Genomic DNA, 25,024 nt, shown 5'->3' on the forward strand with positions numbered 1-25,024 from the left:
CCTTGGGTGTGGGTGGTGGTTCCCGGCATATTTACATGGGGATAAACAATTTACTGCTTATTTACAGACTAAATGGGATGAATACCTTCACTTTAATTCTCTACACTTAGAGAGTCCAGTCCTATTTTGGGAGGCAGCGAAGGCCGTCCTCGGGTGACATTATTTCGTACGTGTCCGCTGAGGAAGAGATGAACTTTGTTGGACTAGCGCAGAAATGGACTCAAGAACTACGGGTCTCTAGAACGCCGGATATGTTGAAAAAGGGCCTGCAGCTAGGTCATAAACATCTGACTCAAGCCACAGACAAAGAACGTAATTATACATTTGTGCAGGTGATCATTGGATTAAATGTTTGCATACACACGCCACTCTTGGACACATGTTTTGGATTCAACTTATAGCATATGTGGCACAACTTTGGAATTGCTCATGGCGCTTACATCCTAGTTTTCTTTTTACGTTGCAGGTCCGTCTTCACCCTATTTGACCGGGTTGTGCAGCCTTTATTAGGAAAGCCATTGTTTTGGGCAGAACTAGTATTTTGCATTGCTGGCTTTCCCCACAACCAGCTACTATGTCACATTGGAGGTCTCTGATGATCCACCATGCACTGATGGAAAGGAGAGATGTGGGAGCTCTGAAAAACAGATGTTGGACTCCCTTTTGCATGACTTCAGAACAAACTTGGGGTTTGAGTGGTTAACGGAGGTATCCCTTTCTATGCACTTGCTGCTGCTGCTGCTCCCGGGGTGGGAGGGGATGGGGTTGGTTGCTGATACACTCTAACTGCTGATTGTTTTTGAAATTACTTTACTGCACTTGTTTGCTGTTGTTTTCTGAACCTTTAATAAAGAGATTTACACATAAAAAAGTGTGAAATTTTGACCTGTTTCTCACAGTTCTTCAGAGACAGAGAAACTGATTTATTCAACTGCCAGTTTTTTGCCTGTGACAACTAATCACAAGTATTTTTGGCAAGAACAACAATCGCTAAAAAAAAGAAGGAAAACCTAACAAGCCCTTCTTCAGAACAAGCGTGGGTCTGTTGCCCTTACAGACTTGCCAGCCTCGTTTTCTCACATAGCAGCCGCTAGGACCATGGAGACTTTAGAAGTTAAGATATCTATGCCTCCAATTTCACTACAAACCGGCACGGAGAAAATGCCAGTGGTTTTTATGGCTCCTTCCCCTCAGGGCCCTGCTTCTGTTCCAGCGGGGGAGGGAAGTGCCATTCCAGCTCAACTGGCTGCACCCCAGCATTGGCAGCAATCAATAATATGAGGCAGTTCCTGGATATCCCAGGTAAGTGTTGGGACGTGGGTGCTTTCAGCGGCTAATAGGAAAGCCACACTGGGACGTTGGTTCCCACGCAGGGACTCTGAAGGCTGCACCGTTGAGAAGATTTTATTGGGCCACGTTCTTCTTCTCTTGTTCCCTCCCCTCGGGGCCATATTTTGACTCTGCAAGGTGATGGAATCCTATCGCTGCCATCACAGCAAATAAAAAAGGGAAACTCTATATTATTAATACTTATAATATGATAATTATTAACTAAGTACCCAGAAGCTCCTGCTGCTGAATTTTGGTACTGGCATATTAGACAGAGAGTTTGAATTCATGAGTGGCAGTGGCTCTCTCTTTTTTATCTTATTGGGGAGATGCCTCTGAAGAAGTTGGTGGGTTCTAAATGCAGTGGAAGTTACAAAAAATACTAATAATAATTATTTACAAGTCTTGACGGAGCAACTACCCTCCTACACCCAGTTGCACAGATGGTTGCGGAGAGCTCGTGGTGGGCTATGTCTCCAGTTTCAGAACCATTGGATATGGAGAAATCTGACAGCAAACCAGTATCCTTCAGCCACTGTGTCTTCCTCTGTGTATATGTGTGTGTCTGTCTCTGTATTTCTGTGTGTCTGTCTATATCTGTGAACATATGTGTGTCTGTCTCTATTGATTGATGCCAATAAAGTGACTTTGCTGCTGTATGACTCTCCCATGAGATGTTCCTCTCTAATATCACTGCTCTCATTCTTCCTTTTAGGGTCAATTTGTGGTAAGTCCAAGCTTTTGTTTTTCTGAACTATTGCCAAAGTCAAAAGTATTGAATTGGTGTTATTATATCAGAAAATCTTGCTCATTGTAGCCACTCTATCTATATCTGTGTGCGTGTGAGTGTCTGGCTTCATATCTGTGATCATATGTGTGTCTGTCTCTATTGATTGATGCCAATAAAGTGACTTTGCTGCTGTATGACTCTCCCATGAGATGTTCCTCTCTAATATCACTGATCTCATTCTTCCTTTTAGCGTCAATTAGTGGTAAGTCCAAGCTTTTGTTTTTCTGAACTATTGCCAAAGTCAAAAGTATTGAATTGGTGTTATTATATCAGAAAATCTTGCTCTTTGTAGCCACTCTATCTACATCTGTGTGCGTGTGAGTGTCTGGCTTCATATCTGTGATTATATGTGTGTCTACCTTTGTGTGTGTGTGTATTCATATGTTTGTCTGCCTCTGTCGACTTTCCCATGAGAAGTTCTTCTCTAATATCACTGATCTCATTCTTTCCTTTAGTGGATCTTTCCTGATACGGTAAGCCCAAACCTTTGATCTTATTCTTTTTCTTCTGAACTATTCTAGATGTGACATATATAATTGTAGCCAGTGTTTATATCTCTGTATATATGTGTGTGCGTGTTTGCATGTGTGCATGTCTGTATCTAACATGTGTGCATGTGTGCATGTCTGTATCTGTCTGTCTATAATTCTGTCCTATTTCTGTCTATGTCTGTCTCCCTCTATTGATTGATGCCAATAAAGTGACTTTACTGCTCTGCTACTATTTATTATTATTTCTATTGTGCTGAAAGGTGTACACAGTGCTGTACATTTTAACATACAATAGACAGTCCCTGCTCAGAAGAGCTTGCAATCTAATTTAGACAGGATATTTCAGGTAACGCAGCCTCCCATTGCTCCAGTGGTGCTCAAGGTGCCCAAGGCTTCTAAGCCCAAGCCCCCTAGCGGCCGAGATCGCGAAGTCCGTACAGAAGGTCCCATTGCAGATGCGGATCCCTCTTTGCCGGCTTCGTTCCATGCCATGATGGAGCAGGGTTTCGTCGAGCTCTTTACTAAGATTGGGCCGATTCTTCTCTCTCAAATCCAGCCTGGGCATGCGGAAGCCTCCCGCGAGGTCGAGTCGCCTCCGGTGCCCCCTCGACGGTCACTCTTGCTGCTGGGAGCCGAGTCTCAGCAAGTGGCTGGTCTGGCTTCGGGGCGTGCATCGCAAGGAGCAGAGTCTTTGCCCATGCCACCTCCGATTCACTCGATTCATGGCGCTGAATCCTCCCCACTGCCTGGAGCGGATCATTCCTCAATGCTGAGCCTCGAGGCTTGGCGGGTGCCTCAATGGGCTTCTTCTCAGCCTCCTATGCTTCGATCCACAGCCTCCAGCCCCATCTACTCGCTGGATGCCTCGTCTGAGCCTCGCTCGGTTCGACGTTCGAGACCTGCTTCTGGACACAGTTCTGGTCATCGCTCGAGACATTCATCAAGGCATTCATCGAGACATGCCTCGCCTCATCATAAGCACCCCTATAAGGAATATTCTCCACCGGCTTACTCGCCTCCTCCTATGCCGGAGCTCGAGGAAGCCATGGGATCGCTCTCCCCCTGCCGATCCTCGGCCTCTGTGGATCAGGACGCCTCGACATCGAGTCCTTCTCGAGGCCAGCTCTGGCTGACCAATTGTCTTTCTCATCTTTCCTGCGTCAGATGGCGGTGGATCTTGATATTACTCTGGACTCGGGTTCCAAGTTTTCCAAGGAGTATTTGGAGACGATGCATCTTCCACAGCCTCCGGCTGAGTCTCTTTGTCTGCCTCTGCATAAGCTTCTGGACCAGACCTTTATAAGATGTTTCGAGACACCTTACTCCATCCCCGCTGTCCCTGGGAAGTTGGATGCCAGGTATCGCACGATGCACCATAAAGGATTCGACGGTGCCCAGCTCTCTCACCAGTCCCTCTTGGAGTCCTCCTTGAAGCGGTCTCATCTCTCCCAGGTCTATGCCTCCGTTCCTCCTGGCCGGGAGGGCAGGACCATGGACAGATTTGGCAAGCGCATCTACCAGGCTTGCGAATGTTCTATGTGCGGGAGCCGACCTCTTTGACGAGTCATTTCAATCCATTCTCTGCCAGAAGCTCAAGCCTGCTATTTCTCACCCGTCTCGCCAGCCTATGATCTATCAGCGGCTCTACCCCCCGAAGCAGGCACCCGCCATCCGTCAACCTGTGAAGAGGCAGCACCAACAGAAGCCCCAACAAAAACTGCAGCCTTCTGCTGTCCCCAAGGCTCCTCAGCCTTTTTGATTGTCTCGTAGAGAGCATAACTTCCATCGTTCTGCCCTTCCCTGTTTTTCCCATCGGGGGTCGTCTCCATCATTTTTATCATCGATGGACTACTGTTACCACCAACCTCTGTGTCCTTTCCATTGTAAGGGAGGGATACTTTCTTCAGTTCCATCAAGTTCCTCCGGAACATCCTCCAAAAGAGTATCCTTCCAACTTAACCCAGACCGCCCTTCTTCTTCAGGAAGCTCAGGCTTTGCTCCGGCTATGCGCCGTAGAGCCGGTCCCTTTGGACCAACAGAACAAGGGTTTTTACTCCCGGTACTTCCTTGTTCCGAAGAAGACGGGTGATCTGCATCCTATTTTGGACCTCAGGGTGCTCAACAACCCCATAAGCTCCACCAAACTCACCCAAATCAACATAAAACCTGTACCCCCCACACTCCCCCTCCACAACACTTACACAAAACATAACACCAGCACAAATGGGAGGGAGGGAGGGAGGGATAATCTTTTCATGAAGAGAGTATTCTACTGTTCCCCTTTCCTCACAGAATTCACTCCAGCCTGCCATAACATCCAACAATCACGTGACTGCTCCACCCCATCACCTTAGAAACCTCCCTAATCATAAGAACATAAGAACATAAGAAATGCCATCTCCGGATCAGACCTTCGGTCCATCAAGTCCGGCGATCCGCACACGCGGAGGCCCTGCCAGGTGTACACCTGTCGTAATTTATAGTCCACCATATCCTTACATGCCTCTCTTAAGGAGATATGCATCTAGTTTGCTCTTGAAGCCTAGGACGGTCGATTCCGCAATAATCTCATCTGGGAGGGCATTCCAGGTGTCAACCACTCTCTGAGTGAAGCAGAACTTCCTGACATTAGTCCTGAACCTGTCCCCCCTTAGCTTCATTTCATGTCCTCTAGTCCGTGTCAAATTGGACAATGTAAATAATCTTCTCTGCTCTATTTTGTCGATTCCTTTCAGTATTTTGAAGGTCTCGATCATATCCCCATGCAGTCTCCTTTTCTCAAGGGAGAACAATCCTAGTGTTATAAGTCTATCCTCGTATTCCAGTTTCTCCATACCCTTCACCAGTTTTGTTGCTCATCTCTGCACCCTCTCCAGCAGTTTTATATCCTTCTTTAGGTAGGGAGACCAATGTTGGACGCAGTATTCCAAGTGTGGTCTGACCATTGCCCTATAAAGCGGCATTATAACTTTCTCCGATCTACTCGAGATTCCTTTCTTTATCATGCCCAACATTCTATTTGCCTTCTTTGCCGCTGCCGCGCATTGTGCCGACGGCTTCAGGGTCCTATCTATCAGTACACCCAGGTCCTTTTCTTGTTCACTCTTCCCCAGAGTTGCACCTGACATTGTATACTCGTATTCCTTATTCTTATTGCCTAAATGCATTACCTTGCATTTCTCCACATTGAACTTCATCTGCCATTTCTCCGCCCATGTTTCTAACCGACACAAGTCGCTCTGGAGTTTCTCTCTATCCTCATGCGATCTGATCGCCCGGCATAGTTTTGTATCGTCTGCGAACTTGATGATCTCACTGGATGTTCCTTCCTCCAGATCATTGATATAAATATTAAAAAGGATCGGCCCAAGTACCGAGCCCTGGGGTACACCACTAGTCACTTTCTCCCAATCGGAGAACTTTCCATTTATGCCCACTCTCTGCTTTCGGTTTTCCAGCCATTTGCCTATCCATCTTTGTATATCCCCCTCTATGCCATGGCTTTGTAGTTTCCTGAGAAGTCTTTCATGTGGAACTTTGTCGAACGCTTTCTGGAAGTCCAAGTATATTATGTCCACCGGCTTCCCACTATCAATTTGCTCGTTCACGGTCTCAAAAAATTGGAGTAAATTTGTCAAACATGATTTCCCTTTCCTGAATCCCTTTTTATCTCCTCTTATAAACTTGTCAATCCTTATTCTATAGATCCTTAATAACACTTCATATATTCCTCTCACCCTCTGCCCCACCCATTTTACTCACACCATCATTCAATAAATATTATCAGCAGGTGACATCAGCTCAGCTATTGTTATATCACACCAGATGAATCTGGTGTTCTTCTTTAATCTTACTTTTTCTTTTTTAACTTCTTTCTTCTTTTCGTACCTGTCAATAGGTATTCAGCAGTATTGAATTTTTCCCTTTATTCCCATTGTATTTTCCGTTAATGTCTTCTAGCCTAAACTTTATTGTGGTTACTCCTCTTTCCTTCTTCTTATTTATCATTTTCTCTTTGTATTTAGTTTTTATGTCTTTGTTTAAATATTGTATTCCCCCTTTTTTACTATTGTATTTCACCAAGAATTCAAGTTAGGTGAGTAATCAAATTTTAACTTGATCAAATGGCTCACCTTTATCCACATCTTCATTCACACCTTCAAAGAAATTCAGTAGATTGGTGAGGCAAGATTTCCCTTGACTAAATCCATGTTGGCTTTCTCTCATTAATCCATGCTTGCAAGATTCTGTCATTTTGTTCTTTATAATAGTCTCAACCATTTTGCCCAGCACTGACGTCAGCCTCACTGGTCTATAATTTCCCAGAACACCCCTGGAACCCTTTTAAAAATCAGCGTCACGTTGGCCACCCTCTATTTTTCTGGTACTATGCTGCATTTTAATGAAAATTTCCGAATTATTAACAATAGCTCTACAAATTCATTTTTCATTTTTATCATCACTCTGGGATGTATACCATCTGGTCCAGTTGATTTGCTATTGTTCAGTTTGTCAAACAGGCCCATTACATTATCCAGAATTACAGAAATTTGTTTAATTTCTCTGATTCATCAGAACTGAATACAATATCTTGCACCAGTAATGCCTTAAGACAAAAGAACAAAATCCAAAAGGTGGCACAAAGGAGATGAAGCAGCAAAACAACAAAAAGATTATGGAACAGATCAGACATACCAGTGCCCAAATGACTTAAAAACAAACTACAAAGGATATATATAGTCACAAGTGACCCACAAGATAAAAACCAAATAACACAGGCCGAGTTCTAGCAAAGTAAAATGCCTTCCTCAGGGGTCTTATAAGGCCCTTGGCTGCCTTAAATATAAAAACGTGATAGTCACAAAAAATCCATGCAGTTTAAGAGGCTACAAATGAGCAGCACAGCACAGAAGCCTCCAGTGTAAGCTCATATCTTGATACCAGCCTACTGATATGAAGTTATTTGGCCACATAATAAACTACAAACTGGTACATCTGATTTTCTGTCCCACAATCTTTTGGTTCTTTTCATTATGTTTATTTTTATTTTTCATTTGATGTCTCTCTTAACGCAAAAGGTCAAAGCTTTTACAAAACAAATCACGATGAAGAGAATGCCAATATTAATAGGAAAGATAAAACAATCAAACAAGATATTCTTACAATGAAAATAAAAAATATAAAAACAATATACTATTCAAATGATTAATTTAATAATAGATTTACTGATGCCATGAATTTCATTTAGAGTTACCCTGAAAAAAAAAATCTTCCAAAGTTATTTAAATTTGGAAAAGGATTGCTCAGATCTTTTTTTTAATATAAATCTTTATTCATTTTCAAACATACACAAAGTGCATATAAAAAATACAACAATTGGTACAATAAAACAGAACTTATAACTACCAAATAATACTAGAAATATCTTCCCCCCATCTACCCATCCAATCCAGATGTGTATAAAATTCTATAAAACAAAGGAAGGCTTATACTATTAATTGGTGGTTAATTAATTGGTGGTTAATGGAAGTCGCTCGAAGGAAGGAAAGGTGAGTAGTGGAGTCCCTCAGGGTTCGGTGCTGGGGCCAATCCTGTTCAATATGTATGTAAGTGACATTGCTGAAGGGTTAGAAGGAAAAGTGTGCCTTTTTGCAGATAATATCAAGATTTGTAACAGAGTAGACACCGAAGAGGGAGTGGAAAATATGAAAAAGGATCTGCAAAAGTTAGAGGAATGGTCTAATGCCTGGCAACTAAAATTCAATGCAAAGAAATGCAGAGTAATGCATTTCGGGATTAATAATAGGAAGGAACCGTATATGCTGGGAGGAGAGAAGCTGATATGCACAGACGGGGAGAGGGACCTTGGGGTGATAGTGTCCGAAGATCTAAAGGTGAAAAAACAGTGTGACAAGGCAGTGGCTGCTGCCAGAAGGATGCTGGGCTGTATAAAGAGAGGCGTAGTCAGTAGAAGGAAGAAGGTGTTGATGCCCCTGTACAGGTCATTGGTAAGGCCTCACTTGGAGTATTGTGTTCTATTTTGGAGACCGTATCTGGCGAAGGACGTAAGAAGACTTGAGGCGGTCCAGATATGATAGGAGGCTTGCGCCAGAAGACGTATGAGGAGAGACTGGAAGCCTTGAATATGTATACCCTAGAAGAAAGGAGAGACAGGGGAGATATGATTTAGACATTCAAATACTTGAAAGGTATTAACGTAGAACAAAATCTTTTTCAGAGAAAGGAAAATGGTAAAACCAGAGGACATAATTTGATGTTGAGAGTTGGTAGATTCAAAGGCAATGTTAGGAAATTCTACTTTACGGAGAGGGTGGTGGATGCCTGGAATGCGCTCCCGAGAGAGAAGGTGGAGAGTAAAACTGTGACTGAGTTCAAAGAAGCGTAGGATGAACACAAAGGATCTAGAATCAGAAAATAAGATTAAATATTGAACTAAGGCCAGTACTTGGCAGACTTGCATGGTCTGTGTCTGTGTATGGCCATTTGGTGGAGGATGGGTAGGGGAGGGCTTCAATGGCTGGGAGGGTGTAGATGGGCTGGAGTAGGTTTTAACGGAGATTTCCGCAGTTGGAACCCAAGCACAGTATCGGGTAGAGCTTTGGATTCTTGCCCAGAAATAGCTAAGAAGAAAAAATTTAAAAATTTAAATAGAATCAGGTTGGGCAGACTGGATGGACCATTCGGGTCTTTATCTGCTGTCATCTACAGTTCCACATCATTGACTGGGAGATGACTGAAGAGCTGGCTGGTAACTTACTTCCAGAATTCTTTTCCCCAGAGCCGATGGTGGTGGAAGATAATAGCACTGTGGTTGAGAGCTGGCCAGAGGAAATGGAGATAGCCGAGTTAACAGTGAGTCTGTGAAAAGGTGTTTTTTTTCTGCCTGGTTTGCTGAGCTCTAAGAAATGTGACGGTTTTCTCCTCTCTATGAAATGTGAGCAGCTGAGCCAAACACTAGGCTGTAGTTTTAGCCTGGTAAAACTTAAGGCTCCCTGGTTTCAGGACTCTGTGCAAGAGCCCCGCTTGGAACTGATTAGCATAGCAACTGTGTAAGGTAATTAACCTGCATGTCACTTAGGAACAGAGATTAAGAATCTGAGAGTAATCCTGCTCCATTTCCTTTGGGAAGCTCCAGCCCAGCTGGAGAGTGATTGCACTGCTAAAAAACACACTACTATGAATGTTCCTCCTATAGCTCTGCATGGGAAAGCTGTTTCTATTAACGGTTGCACTGCTTAGCTTTATTGAAAGCTAATGGACTGTATTTTGCACTGGCATCAGGAGATATGCCCGATTGAAGGACTCTGGTACAGGGGACTGTATATGGTTTGTCAAGCAAGCCCAAAGCTTATTAGTGAGATTCAGTGAATGAAGTGAAAACGTTTGCCTTTTTGTTTGTATTATTTTCATGCTACCAGGGAAACCTGGGTTGCATGATGATCCTGTGGCTGGTGGCCGAATAAAGCTTGTGTTTTGAACCAAGGTCATTCTGACAACCATGGTTTTTTTTAAATCTTTGGAAGTAAGCTTGGTTAGGCATTTGCCAGTGGCAGCCAACTTGAAAGGATACCCTAATTCTAAAGGGACCACGCCAGAAGTGAACAACGTGCCACTACCCGGCAGCTCAGGGTATCCTTATAGAGCCCGGATGTGACAGAGTAGAAAAGGTTCAAAGAAGAACGACCAAGATTATAAAGGGGATGGAACTCCTCTCATATGAGGAAAGACTAAAACGGTTAGGGCTCTTCAGATTGGAAAAGAGATGGCTGAGGGGAGATAGGAGTGAAGTCTATAAAATCCTGATTGGAGCAGAACGGGTACAAGTGGATCGATTTTTCACTCCATCAAAAATTACAAAGACTAGGGGACATTCAATGAAGTTACAGGGAAATACTTTTAAAACCAATAAGAGGAAAAATATTTTCACTCAGATAATAGTTAAGCTCATCTTTTATGAACCGCCTAGAACTATTTGGTTAAGTGGTCTAGAAAATGATTTATGTTTATGTTTAAACACAGCTTCAAATAACTGGGCTTTCAGCCTGGATTTGAATACCGTCAGAGATGGAGCCTGATGTAATGAGGCAGGCAGGTTGTTCCAGGCATGCAGCACAGCAAGGTAGAAGGGAAGGATATTGGAGTTGGCAGTAAGGGAGAAGGGTACCAACAGGAGGGACTTGTCTGACGAATGGAGTTCCTGGGGAGAGTATGGGGAGTAATAAGAGAGGAGAGATACTGAGGAACTACAGAGTGAGTACACTTGATGTCAGTAAAGGGAGCTTGAATTGTATGCAGAGATGGACAGAGAGCCAGTGAAGCAACCTAAGGAGAAGAGTAATGTTGATATAATGACCCTGACGGAATATGAGGTATGCAGAAGCATTTTCAACAGATTGAATGGGAGAGAAATGGCTTAGCAGAAGAACCGCAGGAAGTGCATTGCAGTAATCCAGATGAGAGGTGACGAGAGCATGGATGAGGGTCTTGGCAGCGTGCTCTGAAAGAAAAGGAAGGATTTTTAGCAATATTATAGAGAAAGAAATGACAAGTTTTAGCAATCTGTTGGATATGCCAGGAGAAGGAGAGCGACAAGTCAAAGATCACCTCTGAGGTTGAAAGCTGAAGAGACTGGAGTATAAGAGTGTTATCTACTAATATAGAGAATGGGGGAAGAGGAGAGGTGGGTTTAGGAGGAAAGAAAAGGAGTTCAGTAATGACTATATTTAATTTTAGATGGTGACAAGATTGCGAGGGGACATGATAGAAACATTCAAGATACTGAAGGGAATAGACTTAGTAGATAAAGACAGGTTGTTCATCCTCTCCAAGGAAGGGAGAATGATAGGGCACTCTCTAAAGTTGAAAGGGGATAGATTCTGTATGAACGTAAGGAAGTTCTTCTTCACCCAGAGAGTGGTAGAAAACTGGAACGTTCTTCTGGAGTCTGTCATAGTGTAAAACACCCTCCAGGGATTCAAGACAAAGTTGGACAAGTTTCTGCTCAACTGGAAAGTATGTAGGTGAGGCTTGGCTAATTTAGAGCACTGATCTTTGACCTAGGGGCCGCCACCTAAGTGGACTCCTGGGCACGATGGACCACTGGTTTGACCCAGCAGCGGAAATTCTTATGAGCCAGGAGCCAGAACCAGACCGGGTTGAGAGCACCCTGTGGCTATGACAACAATCTCCAAAGTTGACCCCAAAGGAGGCATAGTCATTTCCAGAAGCAGAGAAGAGTGAAGGAGGAGGTGACTGTGCAAAAATGTAAAGATAGCACATGGTGTTAGAGGAATGAAACTTGTGCAATTGCCCTTGACCCCATGGCCAGAAAGAGCCACAAGACCACTGGAAGCTGAAGGCAGCTCAACCTGGTAATGATCTTTGGGGTCCCAGCTATGTCTAACACCACTCTGGCAACAAATACAATAAAACCTGACACATTCTAATCACAAAAAATATATATAGTTGTTTTTTTTTTACCTTTTGTTCTATGTTCATTTTATTTTTCAAATCAAGTTGGTCCCAGTCTCTGATTTCTGCTTCCCTCTTTCGTCTCTTAGCTCACTCACCAGGATCTCCTGTCCATTTGACATTTCTTTTCTTCCCATGTTCACCCTCCATCTCCCTTCTCTGTGTTCCTATAGTTCCTTGTCTAGTATCTCTGGTCTAGTATCATCCATCCTCACTCCTCTATCTCTAGCTTCTCTGTCCAGCATCAACGCTTTTGTCCCTATGCCCTTCTATGTACAGCATCTCCCTGAGTCCCTGCTCTCCCCAAAAAATCTAGTATCTTCTCTCTGTGCCCCCATGTTCAAAATGGTCTCTTTCTTTCCATGTTCCCACACCCATCATGACAAGTATTATCCCTCTGTGGTCATACTCCATCCCCATACAGCATACATAGAGCTTTGATTCACTGCCTTGTGTCTATCATGTCACCTGTGTTTCCTCTGAGTCCATCTTCTCCCCTCTCTGCATCGCCCACACCACCCATCCAACTTCTGATTCTCTCTCTCTTCTCTTCCTTCAGCATCCGGCTCTTTCTGCCACTGTGGGTCAATCAGTTGTCTCCCTCTTTCTTCAACCCCTTGCTCTGGCATCTTTCTCCCTTCCCTGCAGTGACATGTGGTCAGGGCCTTAAGGAGATTTACCCCACACCCATAAGGCAAATGGTGCTCAGCCAATCAAATTCAGACCAGGGGGTTCAGAGAATCCCCAGCCCAAGAGCCCTGCTTTTTTTCCCTTTTGGTTTCCTTTTTGTTTGATGCAGTTTGACTGGTTGAGCAGGCTGCCCACTGAATCCCCTGAAAGCCCTCTCCGCATGCCACTGCTTCCCTGTAAATCCTCCTATGGAACAGCACTTCTCTCCCTTCCCTCCAGTCCCGACCCTTTATACAGGCCTCCCCCATGCATTTCTATAATTTCTTTCTCTTCTCTCCAGCCATTCCTTGCAGATCTTGCCTTCAGTCACCCTGTAGGTCTAGCACCTCTCCTTGCTCCCAGTCCCCCCGCCACCAATTCAGCACCCCTCTCTCTTATCCCTAGCCCTCCTGCCCACAGATGGAGTACCTCCATTCCTTGACCCAACCTTTCCCGCAGGGTCAGCACCTCTCCCCCTTCAATTTCCATTTCTTACTTTCTATCAATTTTGAAAAGATCTTAAAACCCACTTATTTAAACAATATAATATACATTATCGATTTTCATATTATCATGTAGTTATAATATACTTTTAATCTTTTTATCTATACTATTTTAGTTTATTTTGTGGTTTTTTATTCATTATTTTTATGCTTGTATTAGTTACTTAGAATTATATTATGTATGATGTTATTATTATATTGTATGCTGAGAACCTATTGTGTAAACTGCTTTGAACTGCTGGGTAGGTGATATATAAAAATAAATTATTATTATTATTAATTATTATTCCCTTCAGCACCCAGCACCCATCTCCCCACAGGTCCAGCATTGTGTTGGTTGGCCTGACACCCATAATTCACTGAAATACCATGGAGGGGTGAGGGAGGAAAAAGGACTGAGAGATATGTAATCCTTGGTAGCTGGTGTGCACTGCCTCTGGGTGGGCTTTAGGTGAAACTGGGTGGGCCTGGGACCTTCCGTGGCTATGCTCCCGGTACATGTGTCTGTTCTTGTCTGCATTCACTATCTGTTAGCGTGTGTGTGTGTGCACAGACGTGTTCATAGGTGTCTGCACACCTCCATTGATTGATGCCTTTGCTGACAGAACAGTGACTTTACTGATCTTCTCTAAAATCTCTGCTCTCGTTCTTCCCTTTAGGAAAAGCATTCTGATTTATTGGTAAGTCCAGACTTTTGTTCTTGTTCTTCTCAACTGTTGTAAATTTCAAAACCGCTTCTTTTTTGGAGTTAGTGTGTCAGCAAAACTTGCTCTTTGTAGCAACTGTGTCTAGCTCTGTGTCTGGCGTGTGCGTGTGTGTGCATGTACGAGTGTTGCTGTGTGGATATCTGTGAGAATCTTTGTGCCTCTTCTGGTTGATCCCTTTGAAGTGACTTTGCTGCTTTTCTCTAGAATCTCACTCTCCTTCTTCCCTTGTACCTGGTTTGTTTCTTTTTTCTTGCAGAAAGCTCTTCTGAGAAACAAGAAATCCCATGGAACATAATTGCTGGTAAATCCAACTTCCTCTTGTTAGGTATATTAGCAATTTGAGCATAGGTAAAAGACAGCAATTACCAATCATTTAGCCACCCCCTTCTCTCTGGTTTTCTATCACTTTCAGGAGTATATTGTTTCAAACATTCATCTTGGCCTCTGATTCCCCTCCTCTCTCTGGTCTATGAAACAAGGGAGAGGAAGGAGGAAGGTTCCCTCCATCTTGCCCCTCCCTCCACCGCTCGACGCCACTCCAGTCCCCCCTAGAACAAAAAAATAATCCTACCCATACTAGAAAAAAAACCTCAAAAGCAATACAACTCACTCCAAACTTTCTCACATACATACCAACCAACCCACACCTCTCAACTCCACAAAATGAAGATTTCAAAACAGGAACAGTCATCATCCTGTTACTCTTGATCCTAACAAACCGGAAAGCAAAAGTAAACTATAACTCTCCTATTCCAGTTTTAGTAACAAGTAATAGAAACCACCACCCAGCAGGGAGATACCATATAAACGTGGTTGACTGCTCCTCCTGCATGCACCACAGGATTCCCCAGACCTGGGGGAGAAGACCTACAAACGCCTCCCGAAACCATCCCAGGAACAAACCAACCCCCCAAGCAAACTACCTCATCTACCCAAAAACTTCAAGTAACACTAAAAGAGAATTTACATCAATAAAATGCGCATACATGAACATCAGATCCCTAGGCCCAAAACTGAGATTATAAGGGACTGGATAGAAACAGAAAAACTAGGATGCCTCTTCCTCACAGAAACATGGCTACCTCAGATGCCGACCCCAGAATAACAGAAGTGTGTCCACAAGGCTACAAAATACAAGTAGTTTGCAGAGACAAAAAATGAGGCTGAGGACTAGCCATCCTAGCCAAAAACACTCTAAATATAGCCCTACAGGACAAAGCCTCCACCCCACACATGAATCTACTCTCATGCCAACTATCGAGCCCCACACTGAAAGAAACCTTAATATGCCTACTTTGCTACATAACACCAGGAAATTGGAACATAGCAAAATCAGAATTTGAAGAATTTATTCTCAGAATCTCCCTCATATCAACATATAACCTAATCCTAGGCAATCTTAACCTGCACCTAGAAGACGAATCTTCCAATCAAACAGAAAACCTCCTCGCATTCCTCAAAACCCTTTCCTACAGAATCCTGGACCCACAAACCACACACGAAAAGGGCCACCAAATCGACATAGCTGCCTTCATGTCCCAAACATCCACCACACAAGACATACACACCACAAATGGAACTTGGTCTCGCACCCTCTGGTCAGACCACTAAAGATACACCTTCAAAATCAATTGGACACGGCAAAACCAAACAAAATAACCAAAGCTTAACATACGAAACACACAACAAGATCGACCCACTTAAATTCTGGAATAAAGTAGACACCATGATCCAAGATGGCAACCCCAAGGATTTCCTAAACCATCGGTGCACTCTAAGCACAGCCATCCTTGACGACATGACACAACCACAAAGAAAAACCAGAATCTGCAGATGCTCAGACAAATGGTTTGACAACGAACTACTACAACTCAAACGACAATGCAGATGTCTTGAAAGAGAATGGTGAAAAGACAACCAAGAACACACAAAAACAACTTGGACAATACTGAACAAACAATACAAACAAAAGCTAAAAGAAAAAAATATAGTAACATAGTAACATGGTAGATGACAGCAGATAAAGACCCGAATGGTCCATCCAGTCTGCCCAACCTGATTCAATTTAAATTTTTTTATTTTTTTTTCTTAGTTATTTCTGGGCAAAAATCCAAAGCTTTACCCGGTACTGTGCTTGGGTTCCAACTGCCGAAATCTCTGTTAAGACTTACTCCAGCCCATCTACACCCTCCCAGCCATTGAAGCCCTCCCCTGCCCATCCTCCACCAAACGGCCATATACAGACACAGACCGTGCAAGTCTGCCCAGTAACTGGCCTAGTTCAATATTTAATATTATTTTCTGATAAAATCATACTACTAAATAAAATCATACTACACCATTCAAATAGGCACAGAAATCCAAGACACCAAAAAACTTTTCAAACTTCTAAAGGAACTCACAGACACCAAACCCTACCTAGACACCAATACTGCACCTCCCACCACAGCAAACCAACTGACTGAATTCTTAAGAAACAAAATCTCAACAGCCAGAAACACTTTCACTGGGACCCAAACCATCTCGACAAAATCTCACTACCACCCATAGAAAAAGAGGTCTACGCAGCAGACAGAAATTGATCAGACTTCCCAAACTTTCAATGGCCCAACCTAGAAATACTCTACAACAAATGCAATCATGTAGCCTGTGACCTCAACCACTGCCCCATAACTGTTAAAAGCAGCCAGCACTAAATTCCGCACCCACCTTATGCGGTGGATCAGTTACATGCTAACAGAGGGCCAGTTTCCACAAGACCTATCCGAAATCATCATAACACCTATCCTGAAAGACTCAAAGGGAAAAACAGATCATCCATCCAATTATAGACCTATAGCCTCCATATCGCTTTACATCAAACTAATGGAAGTCCTCGTAGCAAAACTTCTCACCAAATATTTGAAAACCACAACATACTCCACCCCTCACAATAAGGCTTCAGAGGCAACTACAGCACAGAAACACTATTAGTCTCCCTCTTAGACACAGCCAAACAACACCTAAGTAAAGGTAAAAAAATGCTACTCATACAACTCGATCTCACAGCGGCATTTGACCTAGTAGATCACAGCATCCTACTACAAACACTAGAGGCAATAAAAATCCCAGGCAAAGTCTACAATTGGTTTGAAGGATTCCTCTGCTCAAGAAAATACAGAGTTAAAGCAAACAAGGAAGAGTTTGAATCCTGGAACAACCCCTGCGGAGTCCCCCAAGGCTCCCCACTATCTCCAACACTCTTCAACCTTTACATAACCACACTTGGCACATGCTTACATGAAATAGGCCTAACTTCATACAGCTATACAGATGACATCACCATCGCCCTTTCGACCAAATCAACCCCAACACAACGAACAAACTACACACTGCACTAGAAACTGTGTCAAAATGGATGAGAGACCACAAATTAAAGCTGAATCAAGACAAAATCAATTTCTTCTAGAAAAAAACAAAACCACAACCATAACAAACCTAGAACTAGACGCCATCACATACCCCATACAACCCAGCTTAAAACTGCTGGGAATAATGATAAACAAAGGCTGCACCATGCAACTTCAAATCAGCAAAACGATCCAGAAGGCATTCGCAACCATGCACAACCTAAGGCAAATCCAAAAATTTGTTTAATAATGCGTTATATGATATATTTATGTTTTTGTGATAATTGTATTGTATTGAATTGTCAAAGTTTTAAAAATCATTAAAGATTTATTTAAATAAAAGAACTTAAGAACATAAGAAGTTGCCTCCGCTGGGTCAGACCAGAGGTCCATCCCGCCCAGAGGTCCGCTCCCGCAGCGGCCCATCAGGCCTATCACCTGTGCAGTGGTCCCTAACTATTCCTATAATCTACCTCAACCCCTATCTGTACCCCTCAATTCCCTTATCCTCTAGGAACCTATCCAAACCTTCTTTGAAGCCTTGTAACGTGCTTTGGCCTATCACCGCCTCCGGAAGCGCGTTCCATGTGTCCACCACCCTCTGGGTAAAAAAGAACTTCCTAGTGTTTGTTCTAAACCTGCCCCCTTTTAATTTCTCTGAGTGCCCCCTTGTACTTGTGGTTCCCCACAGTGTGAAGAATCTGTCCCTGTCTATCTTTTCTATACCCTTCAGGATTTTGAAGGTTTCTATCATGTCTCCTCTAAGTCTCCGCTTTTCCAGGGAGAATAGCCCCAGCTTTTTCAACCTGTTAGCATATGAGAAGTTTTCCATACCCTTTATCAGTTTAGTGGCTCTTCTCTGGACTCCCTCAAGTATTGCCATGTCCTTCTTGAGGTACGGCGACCAGTACTGGACACAGTACTCCAGATGTGGGCGCACCATTGCACGATACAGTGGCATGATGACTTCCTTCGTCCTGGCCGTGATAACCTTCTTAATGATACCCAACATTTTGTTTGCTTTCCTTGAAGCCGTCGCACACTGTGCCGACGCCTTCAATGTTGTGTCTACCATCACCCCAGGTCTCTTTCAAGGTTACTTACCCCTAGCAGTGATCCCCCCTTTTTGTAGTTGAACATCGGGTTCTTTTTCCCTACATGCATGACCTTGCATTTCTCTATGTTAAAGCTCATTTGCCACTTTTTCGCCCACTCTTCCAGTATCGTTAGGTCCTTTTGCACAAACTTTTGAACAAACTTGAAGGGCTGAAGTTAGGACCCAAAGTGGTGAACTGGGTCAGAAACTGGCAGTTCGACAGACGCCAGAGGGTGGTGGTTAATGGAAGTCGCTCGGAGGAAGGAAAGGTGAGTAGTGGAGTCCCTCAGGGTTCGGTGCTGGGGCCAATCCTGTTCAATATTTATGTGAATGACATTGCTGAAGGGTTAGAAGGAAAAGTGTGCCTTTTTGCAGATGATACCAAGATTTGTAACAGAGTAGACACCGAAGAGGGAGTGGAAAATATGAAAAAGGATCTGCAAAAGTTAGAGGAATGGTCTAATGCCTGGCAACTAAAATTCAATGCAAAGAAATGCAGAGTAATGCATTTGGGGATTAATAATAGGAAGGAACCGTATATGCTGGGAGGAGAGAAGCTGATATGCACGGACGGGGAGAGGGACCTTGGGGTGATAGTGTCCGAAGATCTAAAGGCGAAAAAACAGTGTGATAAGGCAGTGGCTGCTGCCAGAAGGATTCTGGGCTGTATAAAGAGAGGCGTAGTCAGTAGAAGGAAGAAGGTGTTGATGCCCTTGTACAGGTCATTGGTGAGGCCACACTTGGAGTATTGTGTTCAGTTTTGGAGACCGTATCTGGCGAAAGACGTAAGAAGACTTGAGGCGGTCCAGAGGAGGGCGACGAAAATGATAGGAGGCTTGCGCCAGAAGACGTATGAGGAGAGACTGGAAGCCCTGAATATGTATACCCTAGAGGAAAGGAGAGACAGGGGAGATATGATTCAGACGTTCAAATACTTAAAGGGTATTAACGTAGAACAAAATCTTTTCCAGAGAAAGGAAAATGGTAAAACCAGAGGACATAATTTGAGGTTGAGGGGTGGTAGATTCAGGGGCAATGTTAGGAAATTCTACTTTACGGAGAGGGTGGTGGATGCCTGGAATGCGCTCCCGAGAGAGGTGGTGGAGATTAAAAATGTAACTGAGTTCAAAGAAGCATGGGATGAACACAGAAGATTTAGAATCAGAAAATAATATTAAATATTGAACTAGGCCAGTTACTGGGCAGACTTGTACGGTCTGTGTCTGTATATGGCCGTTTGGTGGAGGATGGGCAGGGGAGGGCTTCAATGGCTGGGAGGGTGTAGATGGGCTGGAGTAGGTTTTAACTGAGATTTCCGCAGTTGGAACCCAAGCACAGTATCGGGTAGAGCTTTGGATTAGAGAGTTGCGCAGGGACAGAAATCCCACCCGTCCCCGCCAAAATCCCACCCGTCCCCACCCGTCCCCGTGAGGAATCCCTCCGTCTCCACCCGTCCCCGTGAGGAATCCCTCCGTCCCCACCCGTCCCCGCGAGGAATCCCCTCCGTCCCCACCCGTCCCCGCGAGGAATCCCCTCCGTCCCACCCGTCCCCGCGAGGAATCCCCTCCGTCACCATCCTTCCCTATAAACTTCAGAAATAGTTATTTTATTTAATTATGCTACTGAATTAAAGGCTCTGGTAGAGACCCATTTACAAATAAGCAAAGAGACTTTATTAATTTGGAAATATTAATTGGGAAGAATACATACTTTGTAAATGGGTTTCTACCAGAACCTCTAATGTAAATATAAAATATAAATACTCAGCTGATGAGAACCCACAAACTGTCAGCTGAGGACTTCCTTTGCAGTTGGCCGGGGGTCCCCTTTGCCAAGCTTGGCAGGCAGCAGTAGCGTCCCTGAGTCACAGATGCTGGCACCTCAGTGGCTCATGGATGCTGCCAGCGACTGCTGCGCTTGGTGGAGGGGAGTTCTGGCCATCTCTAGAGGAGGTCCTCTGCTGGCGGTGCTTGGGGATCCCCACCAGTCACAGCAAGGGTCAACAAGTACTTCAACACTGTAGAAATAAAACCAGAAATGTATTTCCTTTTCTTTTGAACACAAAACAAAGACATCTGCCATATACATTTCTCAAAGCTAACATATTTTAGTCAATAAATTCCGTTTTTTACCTTCGTTGTCTGGAGTCTTATTTTTCCATAAAGTTGGTCCCAGTTTCTTTTTTCCGCTTTCCCATCTTCTGTAAATTCTTCTGTTGCTGTCCATTGGTTCCCCCTACCATGGTCCAGCATTTATCTCTTTCTCATCTTTCGTGCCTGCCCACCAGCCCCATGTCCAACATTTCTCCTTCTATCACCCCTCTCCAACACTATGCCACATCTCTCCCTCCATTCCCTTCACCACTGTCCAATATTCCTCCCTCTTGCATCCCTTTCAATCTGTCCCATTGTTCCCTTGCCACATTTCTCACTCTCATCTTTTTCTTCCCTATCACATTCTGTACCTTCCTCCCTACGACCAAAAATTCTCCTCTTTCTTCCATTTGCCGTGTGTGTGCCGTGAGGGAGGTCTGGTGCCCCAGAGTAAGAGCAGGGGTGCCCACACTTTATGGGCTTGCGAGCTATTTTATAATGACTAAGTCAAAATGATCTACCAACAATAAAATTTTAAAAAAACACAAAGCACAATGAAAGGCAGAGAAAATGTTAATTATTCATATTCCGGGTTTTTTCAAAGAGGTCACGGCAAATGACTCTATGCAATGTCACCTCGGTAACAAAATACAAAAATAGACAAATACACCCCCTCCCTTTTTACTAAACCACAATAGTAGGTTTTAGCACAGGGAGTTACGCTGAATGCTTCGCGCTGCTCTCAATGCTCATAGGCTCCCTGCGCTAAAAAACGATATTGCGGTTTAGTAAAAGGGAGCCATAGTGCAAAATATAGACAGCAGATATAAATTCTCAAAACAGACACATTTTGATCACTAAATTGAAAATAAAATCATTTTTCCTACCTTTGCTGTTTGGTGATTTCATGAGTCTCTGGTTGCACTTTCTTCTTCTGACTGTGCATCCAATCTTTCTTCCTTTCTTTCAGCCTCCTGTATGTTTCCTCTCCTCCAGACCTCATTCTCTCCCCCAACTTTTTCTTTCTGTCTCCCTGTTCCCCCTTCTTTCTGTCTCCCTGTCTGCCCGCTTTCTTTCTTTCTCCGTGCCCTCCCCCAAGCCACTCGGTTTGCTGCCACCGCCATCGGGGAATAGCCCCCAAGCCACCGCTGTCCCAAGCTTTCCCTGCAGAAGCGTCGCGCTGACCAGCATTCCACTCCCTGACGTCAATTCTGACGTAGGAGTGGAAGTTCCGGGCCAACAAGGCATTTCTCCTCATTCCATCCAGCCTGAGCCCCATCTCTCCTTGATCCAGCATTTCCCTTCTGTGTCTGTCAGAATTACTATTCCACCTATTTTCCAGCATCACCCTTCTTTGTGTCCATCTCACCTATATCCCTATCTCACCACTTTTTCAGAATCTTCATTTGTCTCTGTCCTTATCTTTACGCCATGTTCACCATTTGCCCTTTCAATGTCTTTATCTCCCCCCCACACACTTTTTCAGCATTACTTCTATGTCTCTGTTTCACCTCCTCTTCATGTCCCCTCTTTTTCTCTATCCTTATTCAGTAGGTCCTGCTTACCCTTTCTCTTCTTTGTGTCACTATCTCCATTTTCAGCTTTCCCCCCTTTTCCTTTGTTACTGCACCCGGTAGCCAGAATCTTTCCACCCTCCCTCCACTCCGGCGCAGCCCAGTATGAAATATTTCCTTTTGTTTCCCTCTCCTCTCTCTCTCTCTCTTCTCCTCCCTCACCCACGAGTCCTGCATCTGGCCCTCTCCCTTCTACCTGCACCTGGCAACACCCCCCTGCTCCGCGGCTCTCTTAAGCAACTCGTCAGCAGCGGTGATCAAGACAAGCTGCCGACATCGAGGCCTTCCCTCTACGAGTCCCGCCTTTGTGGAAAAAGGAAGTTGAAACAAGCGGGACTCGCAAAGGGTAGGCCCCGACATCAGAAGCTTGTGTCGATCGCTGCTGCTGAGTTGCCGAAGAGAGCCGCGGAGCAGAGGGTGTGGCCGGAAGCAGGTAGAAGGGAGAGGGAGATAGTTCAAGTTCAAGTTCAAGTTTATTGATTTTGATATACCAACCATCAAATTAATATCTAGCTGGTTTACAATAAGATTACAGGATAGAAAAGAAAAAATAACAAAAAAGTGTATATATAATTAATTTAATAGTATTGTGTGAACATAAATAACATTACAAGACAAACTGGAAAGTGAGGGAGGTAGGGAGGGAAGGTTAAAAGTTACATATTGGAGATAGAAAAAGGTGACAGTGGGGTTAGGATAAAACATGAGGGGGGGTCATAATATCAGAGCTATTTAAAGATAGGAAGGCTGTAGAAGCTCCGGAGCATGACACCTACCCGGCCAGGATGATTTCTTTTTCAGGCGTGCAGCTTACAAGTCCGGCGTCGTGGCGGGAAATAGCATTGCTGAGCAGTGAGCTCAGCACGTACACAGATGAAAGCCTTGCATGCTGATTGGTCCGGCGGTACGGCGGGGCGGGGCCGCCGGACCAATCAGCAAGCAAGGCTTTCATCTGTGTACGTGCTGAGCTCACTGCTCAGCATGGCTATTTCCCGACACGACGCCGGACTTGTAAGCTGCACGCCTGCATCGCCAGAATTTAGGTAGGCTGTTTTCATCCCCGTGGGAGTCCCTTGGGCCAGGGGCGTCCCCGTGGGTGTCCCGTGGGCCAGGGGGCATCCCCGTGGGAGTCCCGTGGGCCAGGGGGGGAACCCGGGGGATCCCCGCGATACCCGTTCCCGTGCAGACCTCTACTTTGGATTCTTGCTCAGAAATAGCTAAGAAGAAAAAATTTAAAAATTTAAATTGAATCAGGTTGGGCAGACTGGATGGACCATTCGGGTCTTTATCTGCTGTCATCTACTATGTTACTATGTTACTATGTAGCATAGCTGAGCTTGCCTCAGACTCTGCAGGGCAGTTCCACATCATTGACTGGGAGATGACTGAAGAGCTGGCTGGTAACTTACTTCCAGAATTCTTTTCCCCAGAGCCGATGGTGGTGGAAGATAATAGCACTGTGGTTGAGAGCTGGCCAGAGGAAATGGAGATAGCTGAGTTAACAGTGAGACTGTGAAAAGGTGTTTTTTTTCTGCCTGGTTTGCTGAGCTCTAAGAAATGTGACAATTTTCTCCTCTCTATGAAATGTGAGCAGCTGAGCCAAACACTAGGCTGTAGTTTTAGCCTGGTAAAACTTAAGGCTCCCTGGTTTCAGGACTCTGTGCAAGAGCCCAGCTTGGAACTGATTAGCATAGCAACTGTGTAAGGTAATTAGCCTGCATGTCACTTAGAAACAGAGATTAAGAATCTGAGAGTAATCCTGCTCCATTTCCTTTGGGAAGCTCCAGCCCAGCTGGAGAGTGATTGCACTGCTAAAAAACACACTACTATGAATGTTCCTCCTATAGCTCTGCATGGGAAAGCTGTTTCTATTAACGGTTGCACTGCTTAGCTTTATTGAAAGCTAATGGACTGTATTTTGCACTGGCATCAGGAGATATGCCCGATTGAAGGACTCTGGTACAGGGGACTGTATATGGTTTGTCAAGCAAGCCCAAAGCTTATTAGTGAGATTCAGTAAATGAAGTGAAAACGTTTGCCTTTTTGTTTGTATTATTTTCATGCTACCAGGGAAACCTGGGTTGCATGATGATCCTGTGGCTGGTGGCCGAATAAAGCTTGTGTTTTGAACCAAGGTCATTCTGACAACCATGGTTTTTTTTAAATCTTTGGAAGTAAGCTTGGTTAGGCATTTGCCAGTGGCAGCCAACTTGAAAGGATACCCTAATTCTAAAGGGACCACGCCAGAAGTGAACAACGTGCCACTACCCATCAGCTCAGGGTATCCTTATAGAGCCCGGATGTGACAGAGTAGAAAAGGTTCAAAGAAGAACGACCAAGATTATAAAGGGGATGGAACTCCTCTCGTATGAGGAAAGACTAAAACGGTTAGGGCTCTTCAGCTTGGAAAAGAGATGGCTGAGGGGAGATAGGAGTGAAGTCTATAAAATCCTGAGTGGAGCAGAACAGGTACAAGTGGATCGGTTTTTCACTCTATCAAAAATTACAAAGACTAGGGGACATTCAATGAAGTTACAGGGAAATACTTTTAAAACCAATAAGAGGAAAAAAATTTTCACTCAGATAATAGTTAAGTTCATCTTTTATGAACCGCCTAGAACTATTTGGTTAAGTGGTCTAGAAATTGATTTATGTTTATGTTTAAACACAGCTTCAAATAACTGGGCTTTCAGCCTGGATTTGAATACCGTCAAAGATGGATCCTGATGTAATGAGGCAGGCAGGTTGTTCCAGGCATGCAGCACAGCAAGGTAGAAGGGAAGGATATTGGAGTTGGCAGTAAGGGAGAAGGGTACCAACAGGAGGGACTTGTCTGACGAATGGAGTTCCTGGGGAGAGTATGGGGAGTAATAAGAGAGGAGAGATACTGA

At 44.2% G+C, this 25,024-nt stretch overlaps 1 long non-coding RNA gene across 3 annotated transcripts in view; it reads left to right on the plus strand.

Moving 5' to 3' along the window:
- The first annotated feature begins 1,614 nt into the window (after positions 1-1,614).
- Positions 1,615-25,024, plus strand: part of LOC117354753 — a 31,543-nt gene continuing 8,133 nt past the window's right edge. Inside the window, exons 1-5 of one of the 3 annotated variants that reach the window (XR_004538238.1) lie at positions 1,615-2,056; positions 2,310-2,321; positions 2,575-2,592; positions 13,934-13,954; positions 14,238-14,282. This is a non-coding gene — a long non-coding RNA (uncharacterized LOC117354753). Of the gene's footprint in view, positions 2,593-13,933; positions 13,955-14,237; positions 14,283-25,024 lie in introns of all 3 variants that reach the window. The other 2 variants (XR_004538237.1, XR_004538236.1) reach the window with 2 other exon arrangements.

The sequence above is a fragment of the Geotrypetes seraphini genome, chromosome 2, assembly GCF_902459505.1.
Source record: "Geotrypetes seraphini chromosome 2, aGeoSer1.1, whole genome shotgun sequence".
Classification (NCBI taxonomy): Eukaryota; Metazoa; Chordata; class Amphibia; order Gymnophiona; family Dermophiidae; genus Geotrypetes; species Geotrypetes seraphini.